The sequence below is a fragment of the Pan paniscus genome, chromosome 8 (genome assembly GCF_029289425.2).
Source record: "Pan paniscus chromosome 8, NHGRI_mPanPan1-v2.0_pri, whole genome shotgun sequence".
NCBI lineage: Eukaryota > Metazoa > Chordata > Mammalia > Primates > Hominidae > Pan > Pan paniscus.
In genome coordinates this window covers 44,765,061-44,776,009 of record NC_073257.2, presented here as the reverse complement: position 1 = coordinate 44,776,009, position 10,949 = coordinate 44,765,061, and positions in this window count along the sequence as shown.

The window sequence follows — 10,949 nt, the reverse complement described above, 5'->3', positions numbered from 1 at the left end:
GGAGTGGCCAGTGCTGCTTGCTCTGTGGAGCCCGTGGGAGCTGGGAACAAGTGGGAGCCTCATCCCTTCGAAGTTGGGGTGGGAGCTTCCTGGGTGCTGCTGCAGCCGCCCAAACCTCAGCTGCAGACCTGGGCCTCCCACTCCACAGAGTAGGCAAGATCCCCAAGCTCCCAGGCACAGCTGCAGCTGCCCAAACTGTAGCTGCAGACCTAGGCAACCCTGCACTCTTGGAGGCCCAGGAAGTCACCCCCACCACCACCCTTATAGGCTTGGAAGTGCCTGCTCCGCTGCCTGGCTTCTCCCTGCTGTCAGTGCCTGGTCCGATCTTGGAGCAAAGCTGGGGGGAGCCTGGGCACTATGAATGGCAGCAGGAGGCAGACAGATTCCTGGGCAGAAGGGGGCGGGTCCCTGGTGAGGTCCCACCTTCAGGCCAGGGAGGGCCTGAAAGCTGGAAGCCGGGCTCCCAGTCCTGCAGACCAGAGTGGGAGCTTGTGGTGGCTTTTCTGGGCCCATCCATGGCTGCTCACGGACCAATTGTTGCACACTTCCTCCTCTCTGAGGCCCATAAAAGCCCCAAGCTCAGCCAGAACTGAGCAGATGTTAGGACAACCAGCAGCAGAGAGAAGCTATCCACTCTAAGGCCTCCTCTATGCTGAGAGCTTTAGAGACTTGCAGAGACATTGGGACAGCCAGCTGCGGAGAGGAGCAACCCACTCCAGGGCCTCCTCTCTGCTGAGAGCTGCAGAGACAACAGGACAACCTGCCTGCAGAGCGGAACTTCCCACTCCAGAGTCTCCTCTCTGCTAGGAGGTGAACACTCATCAGGACACCCTGGCTGCGGAAAGCAGCTGCCCCCTGCAGGTCTCCTGTGAGCTGTTCTATCGTTCAGTAAGGCTCCTCTTCATCTTGCTCACCCTCCACTTGTCTGTGTACCTCATTCTTCTTGGTCCCAGGATGAGAACTCAGGGCCCACCAAATGGCAAGACTAAAAGAGTTGTAACATAAACAGGGCTGAAACCTGCCCCCTGCTCATCATGTTGTGGGTGAAGAGAAGGAGACAAGAGCTGTGGCCCTTTGGGGAGCCCAGACCTGGGAGCTCCCTGAGCCAGGGATGTGACTCTCTCTTTGGGGCCCTGAGGTTCCTGGTGTCTCCAAGCTTCTGGGCACCACTGCAATCCCCAGTGCCAGCTGAGGAAGCTGCTTGTGGTGCACCTGGTCTTGCTGCAGCCTCATGGAGAGCTGGTGCTCATGCCGGCACCTGGAGCTGCTTGCCCCCCGGCTGGCATGCCTGATTGTGCACAGAGGCCAGACCTCACACTTGCTCATACACTCCTTGCTGTTCCACACCTGGCTCACCCTTGGCAGGCATGGGATCCAGGCCGGCAGCATGAGCAGAGTGCAACCTGCCAGGCCAAGTGGGCAGAATGAGCCCAGTGGGCCCAAGCAAAGATCGGGCAATGGCCCCACAGCCACAGAGGTTTCCAGCCAGAAAAGCAACACCCAACAATCCTGTAACAAAACTACTCTTTGTTTTCCCCCAAAGCCTTGACATGTCAGGAAGGGCAGTAAGTAGTGGCTCTAAAATCCCTGCTGCTTCTGCATGGGTACCCTTTCCTCTCCCTCTGGAATCCCTGGAAACCAAGATTTCTGACCATATCCTGAAGGGACCTGTGCTTTTGTTTCTTTGGCCTGCTGAAATCCTATTCACCCTGCAGGATCCAGCTCCAATCTATGAAATTCTTCCACCCCGGTCCTTTGCCTACACTGCTAAGTATGTTATTAATCTTCCAAATTCCTCTCCACAGTGCTGGGAAGAGTCAGCCTTAGCTCCTAGCAGACACTTATTAAGTATGTGCCAAATGGAAGCAAACTAATGGGCTAACAGACCCCCCGACCCCAGGACCTCTCACACAAACTATGGCAACATTGACAGCTCTAGGGATTGCCACAAGGAGCTTGTGCCCACGCCATTATTTTAAATCAAACAAAGAGGCAGCTATTACAACATGTAAATCCACCCTTTTAGATAGAAAAGGAGGTAAAATAATGATCCAAAGTGTAATCATAGTAGATTTGTTGCCTGACACATACCACAAGTCAATATGCTGAGAGGTTGGGTTGCAGCAGAGAAAAATGTAATCCTAGGGTCACCAAACCAGGAGATGGGAGGGAACCTCAAATCCATCTCCCCAAGGAATTTGAAGTTAGGGTTTTTAAGGGGTATTCAAACTGGTTGCTGGAATTCAGGGTCTGAGAAACATCTTAAGCAATCCTTAAACAAAAGCCTTATGATTCTAATGTCAAAGATCCTGTCTGTAGGAGCAATGGGATGCAGATGTCAGCACCTAGTGCACCTGACTTTTAGCAACAAGGAAGTAGGTTAGAGTGTAGCCTGATGAATGCTTAATTGTAACTATATTTTTGTCCAGAACCATGGACAAAATCCTTGCAGTCCTTCTCAACCCTGTAGGAATGGTTTCAAAGATAACATTGAAAAGGCACAGTCATGTTTTTCCTCCTTTTAAGTGGTTTCATTCATGTTAAATATCTAAGCATTGGCCTTGTGTGACAGCTCATGCCTGTAATCCCAGCATTTTGGGAGGCCAAAGCAGGAGGTTTACTTGTGGCCAGGAGTTAGAAACCAGCCTGGGGAACATAGTGAGACCCCGATCTCTATAAAAAATTCAAAAATTAAAAATAATTTTTAAAAAGCATTTAAGTACCACTTCTGCTCTTCCAAGTCCTCCACTGGCTCCCAGCTTGGCAACTTCAAGGTACCGTTTGATCCCAACTTTAACAGGGGCCACCTCCCTCTTTGTCAAACTTCAAAGAGTAGGATGTAGGAAAAAGCAAACTTTTTTTTTTTTTGCCAAAATTCTTTCTTTGAAATTTGTTTTTCTGTGATGTCTGGGAATTTCTAGTGAGAAACGATAAAGTAAAATAAGACAATCTCACTCCAGCCTTTGCCTTCAAACCCCCCCTTCATCACCTGTGTTTCTGCATCACCCCCAAACAGCTAGCGCTGTGTTCTGACCTTTTCTTTCTCTGCATTCCTACCCTGGCACCAGCTGCAAACAGAGTCAGACATTGCCCCTGTAGGCCTTAAAAACTGATGAACAAAGATAGCCAGATACTCTCTTCTATTGTGGGGAAATGGGGTGTGGGCATTTTTCCCTGGCAGAGACTCTCAAGTATGTTACCTTCCACTTTGAGCCATAATCACCATCATTCCCAACAACAAAACGGTAGTTCCCCCCCCACAAAGTCACTGTGCTGCAAGGACCCTGTCTCCCTTAATGCTGCAAGCCAGTGGCCTATGTCTGCTGGCTCACAGGGACCCCTGGCATCGAATGTCTTACCCAGGGAGATAGTACCCTGTGGTGGGAGCAAAAGTCACCTCTTTTTTTTTAAAATTTATTTTTATTTTACTTTAAGCTCTGGGATACATGTGCAGAACATGCAGGTTTGTTACATAGGTATACATGTGCCATGGTGGTTTGCTGCACCCATCAACCCATCATCTAGGTTTTAAGCCACACATACATTAGGTATTTGTCCTAATGCTCTCTCTCCCCTTGCCCCACAACCCCTGACAGGCCCCAGTGTGTGATGTTCCCCTCCCTGTGTCCATGTGTTCTCACTGTTCAACTCCCACTTATAAGTGAGAACACGTGGCATTTGGTTTTCTGTTCCTGTGTTAGTTTGCTGAGAATGATGGCTTCCAGCTTCATCCATGTCCCTGCAAAGGGCATGAACTCACTCATTTTTAGGGCTGCATAGTATTCCATGGCATATATGTGCCACATTTTCTTTATCCAGTCTATCATTGATGGGCAAAAAATCACCTTTTTGCTCCTGGCAACCTTTGCCCAGAGCATTCTGGTTTGTCTTTGTGTGTAACAACTCAAGGGAGATGGCTTTTTGTCCCGAGATAGCACTTTCAATATGATGGTGCTTATGTGGTACTCAAGTAAGCACAACATAAACAGTATTGCTGAGAAGGACAGTTCACGTTTATGTTTTAATTTGGTGGAGTATTATTGTTTCTTTGTCATTTGGTTGAATCACCATCTTTGGCTATTTTAGGAAAGAACAGAAAGGGAGCAGTTTTCTGATCCACCTGACAAATTCTGGGCCTGCACTCTCCCTTGGAGTCCACAGGATTGAATTTAAAGAGCCAGAAGACTAAGTTTAAATAGAAAAGGATATTTTGAAAAAAGGCAAAGTGAGACTGTTTTTTTAAATGAAACCTGAAAACGTACCTTGAAAGAGATTCCATGACTAAAGCCGCCTAAGGGAGTTTATTAAATGATTATTCTTTGATTCTTTGTTTCATTTTTGTTTTGGGTAAGAGCAATCCAGGTTTCTCTTCAGAATATGATTTTTTTTTTGACGGAGTCTCCCTCTGTAGCTCAGGCTGGAGTGCAGTAGCATGATCTCGGTTCACTGTAATCTCTGCCTCTCGGGTTCAAGCAATTCTCCTGGCTCAGCCTCCTGAGTAGCTGGGATTACGGGCACCTACCACCATGCCCGGCTAATTTTGTATTTTTAGCAGAGACAGGGTTCCACCATGTTGGCCAAGCTGGTCTCAAACTCCTGACCTTAAGTGATCCACCTGCCTCAGCCTCTCAAAGTGCTGGGGTTACAGGCGTGAGCTACTGTGCCCAGCCAGAATATGATTTTTGATACCATTATTAGTTGGGCTTCATATTCTCTTTCACCATCAGCAAGCAATTTTGTTTTCTATATAGTTATAATTTATTTACAAACAGAAGGTGTTTTATGGAGACCTTTGTTTACCAAGCATAGCTCAAGAGTACACTGTATTTCTGGAATTCTCTCGTCTTCCTTTGAAGACCTACCTAAGAAGTCTACACTGATGGATGTGTGAAAGACTTCAAGTTTCTTAATATGGCTCATTACTTTCATGAGAAGAAAAGATTACTATAGACTTAGTTAAAGCAAGAAAAAGGCTTTCTATTGGAGTGGTCATTTCACAGTTTTATATCAAAATTATTTTATTTTAAAGGGAATTACAGGTAAACCTCACAAGGCTGGGCACAGTGGCTCATGTCTGTAATCCCAGCACTTTGGGAGGCCAAGGTCAGAGGATTACTTGAGGCCAGGAGTTTGAAACCAGCCTGGGCAACATAGCAAGACCTGTCTCTACAAAAAATTAGCTGGGCATGGGTGGTGCACACCTGTAATCCCAGCTAGTCGGGTAGCTGAGGCAGGAGGACCACTTGAGCCCAGGATTTTGGGACTGCAGTGAACTATGATTGTGCCACTGCAGTCCAGCCTAGACAACAGAGAAACCCATCTCTGAAATATAGAACAAACTATAACAAAACAACAACAACAAAATCACACAAACATGGAATTTTCTTTGTGAACACTTACTGACTTGGTTTCTAAAGGACAGTGGAGTTATTTGTCTGTATCTGATTCAATAATATCCATCTTAAAATTCATGAAGATCCAATTAAAATGCCCCTTATTCCCTCCTGAACCCCCTTCACCCTCTGCCACACACAGATATTAAATTGTGACATCCCCCAGCACAACAGCATGTGCCCCCAATCTATTCCAATCTATCATAATCCTTTGTGTACAGTCCCAAGTCACCTAGTAGACGATGTGTTCTTTGAGTGCAGGGACTATGTTGCATTCTTCTTTATTTTATTTTTTTATTTTTTTGAGATAGAATTTCTCTTTTGTAGCCCACCCAGGCTGGACTGCAATGATGCAATCTCGGCTCACAGCAACCTCCGCCTCCCGGTTCAAGCAATTCTTCTGCCTCAGCCTCCCAAGTAGCTGGGATTACAGGCATATGCCACCACGCCTGGCTAATTTTTGTATTTTTAGTAGAGATGGGGTTTCGCCATGTTGGTCAGGCTGGTCTCGAACTCCTGACCTCAGGAGATCGACCCACCTCGGGCTTCTAAACTGCTGGAATTACAGGCATGAGTCACCATGCCTGGCCAAATGTCATACTCTTCTATTTTGCATCTTCCACTGAACCTATGACTGTGGCTGGTACATCCGAAAAGAAATTAAATACCTGCTGGATTTAACTTATTTCAATGTCTCCACAGAATCCCATTATCCTCATAGCACTCTTTAGAAGTTGCTATTTTCCCTCTATAGTGACAGTGTACTGTGACTGTCACTCTAGAGTTATTGCAAAAAGGAGAGAAGTTTAGGAGGGACACAGTAACACACATGACATTTGCCTTTGTTGTCTTCCTGCTATTTTTAATAAACATTTTCCCCAGGTGCCCAATTCTGCCATGGAACCCCCACCTTGGCATCTCATAAGGGCCTGCTCAGTGCCATCAGTTCCTGTGACTTTTGTATTTATTTATTTGTTTCAAATGTCTTTTATATTGACTTTTTTTTTTTGAGACAGGGTCTTGCTCTGTTGCCCAGGCTGGAGTGCAGTGGCACGATCTCAGCTCACTGCAACCTCTGTCTTCCAGGTTCAAGTGATCCTCCCATCTCAGCCTTCTGAGTAGTTGGGACTACAGTCACACATCACTACACCCAGCTAATTTTTGTAGAGATGGGATTTCTTCATGTTGCCCAGAATGGTCTCGAACTCCTGAGCTCAAGCGATCTGCCAGCCTCGGCCTCCCAGAGTGCTGGGATTACAGGCATGAGCCACCATGCCTGGCCTATATTGACTTTTTAATGATGTGTTCATTTAAGAAAAAGTTAGCAATACAGATAAGCAAGACAAAAACCACCTGTGAACCTACTCCTCGGGTGGGATCATGTGGCATAACATTCCTGTCTATAAACAGAGTGAATTTTGTTGGCTTGTTTTCTAGAATGAGGGTATCAAATAACCTCTGAACAAGGAGAGACAAAAATTCCCCTGGCAGGGATCTTCTTTGTCCTGTGACTGTCGCTTCATCCATCCTCTTAGTTTTGCACTAACACACTTTGGTAGAAACACGTCCTGATTAGAGTTGAAGTGGATTTCTCTTTGGTTTTACAAAGCTGACCCTCCCTCCTAAACTCCTTCCCATTGACAGTAGTAAGCAGAATTTGGGGGAAGCTGAGTATGAGGGGATTGTGGGAAAACCATATGTGACCCAGCATGTGGTTGCTATTTGAAGCAACTGCAGACCTGCTCACCTCGGCACAGTGAGTTGCTTTGGGGAGCAATGGCTGGGTAGAAGAGTGCTCATTAAGAAGAGTTGTGAGGGCCAGTGCGGTGGCTTATGCCTATTATCCCAGCATTTTGGGAGGCTGAGGCAGGAGGACCACTTGAGAACAGTGGAGGACGCAGTGAGCTATGATGGCGCCACTACCCTTCAGCCTGGGTGACAGAGTGAAACCCTGTCTTCAAAAAAAAAGGAGAAGGAAGAAGCAGCAGAAGAAGCAGAAGAGGAAGAGGAAGAAGAAGAAGAGGAAGAGGAGGAAGAAGAGGAGGAAGAAGAAGGAGGAGGAGAAGAAGAAGGAGAAGAAGGAGGAGAAGGAGAAGGAGGAGGAGGAGGAGAAGAAGAAGAAGAAGAAGAAGAAGAAGAAGAAGAAGAAGAAGAAGAAGAAGGAGAAGAAGAAGAAGAAGAGGAAGAAAGTATCCAATGTGGGTTGCATCTGAGACTCTGGGAGAAATCTAGACCGACCAGTGGGGTCATTGTAACAATGGTGGACAATGATTTTCCTTCAAACAGTAGTAGGACAGCCTTTAGCAAAGACACTGTGAGGCTGCAAGAAGCAATGAGGTGGGTGCGAGGGAGGGACTGTTGAGTCTCTAACTCCTGCTCTGCCTGGCATGGAAGCAGATGTGCATGTGTAGGAGGATGCTTGGTATTTAATTAGTTGGGTATTTAATAACTTTTTAAAAATGTAAAACATCATCATAATGAGGTAAGAATTATGTTTTACCATAAAAAAGTAAAATGTAATAATAAAATTAATAATATTAGGTTGGGGGATTTGAACACTTGGAGGTGGAGAGACCCCTTAAGAAGATGTTCTTTGGGATAAGAGCTAATAAAAAATGAAAAAAGAAAAGAAAAGAAGATGTTAGTTTGCCTGGAAGTGGAGCAAGTAGGCATTCAAGCAGTCAACTCTAAATGAAGCAAGATTATATTTGTGCACCAAAGTGGAAAAGCAAGTTATACCATGTGTGATTGCGCCTGCGTAAATGTGTGTGTAATTTTTTTATTGAGGGCATCACATTAACTGGTACTGATTGCTTTAGTTCAGGGAACTTCAGGCATGGAAGGCAGAGCACAAGAAAGATATTTCTGGATGAAATGGCCTTTCTGATCTTCCTCTTAAGTATGCAATGATTTCACTGATAGGTCAGGTCAGATTTAGCCCATCTCATAACTGGTTATAGAAAATCAGGAGAGGCTGAGCGCAGTGGCTCACGCCTGTAATCCCAGCATTTTGGGAGGCCAAGGCGGGTGGATCACAAGTTCAGGAGTTCGAGACCAGCCTGGCCAACATAGTGAAACCCCGTCTCTACTAAAAATACAAAAATTAGCCGGGCATGGTGGCACATGCCTGTAGTCCCAGCTACTCGGAAAGGTGAGGCAGGAGAATCACTTGAACCTGAGAGGTTGTGTGGGGAGGTTGTGGTGAGCTGGGATGGCACCACTGCACTCCAGCCTGGGCAACAGAGAAAGACTCCATCTCAAACAAACAAACAAACAAACAAAAATCAGGAGAAAGCCCTAAAAAAAGTTCAGGAAACAGAAAGGAGAATTGCTGAATTCTCTTACCAGACTCCGACCTGGAGTCTGGTAAGTTCTGATAGTTCTCCCAAGCCCCAAACCCCTGAAGTCTTCCCAGCCACTGCCATATGCCATTGGCTTGTTAACAGTTGCAGCCTCTTCTCAGTCACAAGTTTTTGTTTGTTTTTGCTTTTTCACTTTTGCTAACATTTAAAAACTTTTAAAATAAAAATTTCCAAACACAAACAGAAGTAGAAAGAATGGTACAATGAACTCCCATGTACCCATCACTCAGCATCAAGAATTATCAGTGAGGTTCCATCTGTACCACCATCCACTCCAACAATCATTTTGAAGCAAACCCCAGACATCATATATATACACCTTAAAAGCAAGGATTCTTTTTTAACATAAGCACAATACGCAATACCATTAACACTTAAAAAGTTAATAATCTCTTAATATCAAATATTTAATCAAAGTTCAGCCTTCTCCAATTGTCTTATAAATGTTTTTGCAATAGCCTCAAGTTTCATATGCTTATAGTGTGTTAGAATATTTTGTTTCTATCTTTAAAAATCCATCAATAAACGGGGTGTGATGCATGCCTAGAGTTCCAGCTACTTGGAAGGCTGAGGTGGGAGGATTGCTTGAGCCCAGAAGTTTGAGGCTGCAGTGACCTATGATGAATAGTCACTGCACTCCAGCCTGGGCAAAGTAGCAAAACCCCCATCTCTTAAAAACAAAAAACTCAACAATAAGTGTGCATATATTTACTATGTGGTCAGCCTTGTTTTAAGCACAATAAGGAGCTAAGTGCCCATGCTGGGGAGTGGTGAAAAATGGGATCAAATAGACAGGATAGGGCTAGACTACGGAGGATATTTAAAAACAGCAGAGGAGTTTCAACTTGATTTGGTAGACAGTGGAGAACCTCTTAAGATTTCTGAGCTTGGCGTGACAAGAGGAACTTCAGCTTCTCCGGTGAATGACATATGATAGTGACAATTCCCTTCACCTCTCACAATGCCTGACTTCCTGAAGAGTTGAAAGAGCAAGTGAGGTAATGAGTATTCTATACAAACCTCAGTTGCATTGATGGAAGTATAAAGATAGAAACTTGCCTTTATAGTCAAATGTTTTAATACAGATATTCTGCAAAGCAAGGGATATATATATATATATAAATTGAAATGAAATATAAATTATATTTCAATAATAAGACATTTTAATGAAAAGTTTTAAAATAGTAAAATAACCATATGCATAGTGTTAATATAAACAAAGAGCATTCTTTTTTTTTTTTGAGATGAGTCTTGCTCTGTTGCCCAGGCTGGAGTGCAGTGGTGCAATCACTTCTCACTGCAGCCTCAACCGCCTGGGCTCAAGGGATCCTCCCACCTCAGCCTCCTGAGTAGCTGGGACTACCGGTGTGCGACACCATGCCTGGCTAATTTTTTGTATTTTTTGTAGAGACGAGGTTTCGCCATGTTGTCCAGGCTGGTCTCGAACTCCTGGGCTCAAATGATCCTCCCACCCTGGACTCCTAAGTTGCTGGGATTACAGGTGTGAGCCATTGTGCCTGGCCTCAAGAGCATTCTCGATGGTCAGGAGAGACAACATAAAAGAATATAACTTTGAAGACTTAGAAAGTGAGTGCTTTTCTGACATCTTCCAAATATACATCTTGAGTTTTTTAATTGTATAAGTCCTAACCAATAGCCTAAGAGCTAAGTATACAGATGAATACCATATAAAGGCAATCTAAGTCTAGTTATTTTTAACTCAGTGGATTATAAAATAAACCTAAGACCTCATTAGAGGTCAAGTTTTTGCAAAGATATAAAAATTGAGCTAGAGTTGGCAGGGGCATATGTGGTAGAATTTTGAAACACTTTGTAATCCATGAGTCAGTGCCTCTGGAATGTTGGAGAAGAAAGAATGGCAGTAATCAATCCAAGAGGACCCAAAGGCATGCACTCTGTAGGCTGTTCCAAGCCTATTTTAGCAAGTGCACATGTCTCCAAAATAATAGGTACTCTCCAAGTGGCGAGATGGCATCTGGATCATACAGGGTTTTGTGGTTTTTTAAAAAGTCATTTAAAATTATTGAAATTCAACTAGACCCCCCAAAATCTTCAGAAGAAAAGAACAAATTTCAAATTTTAGAAAGCAGTTTAAGAAAAAGACATAATGGGACTGAGGTTTATCAGTATACATATTATCATGATCAATCTTTAGTAGTCTTATATGAAACTG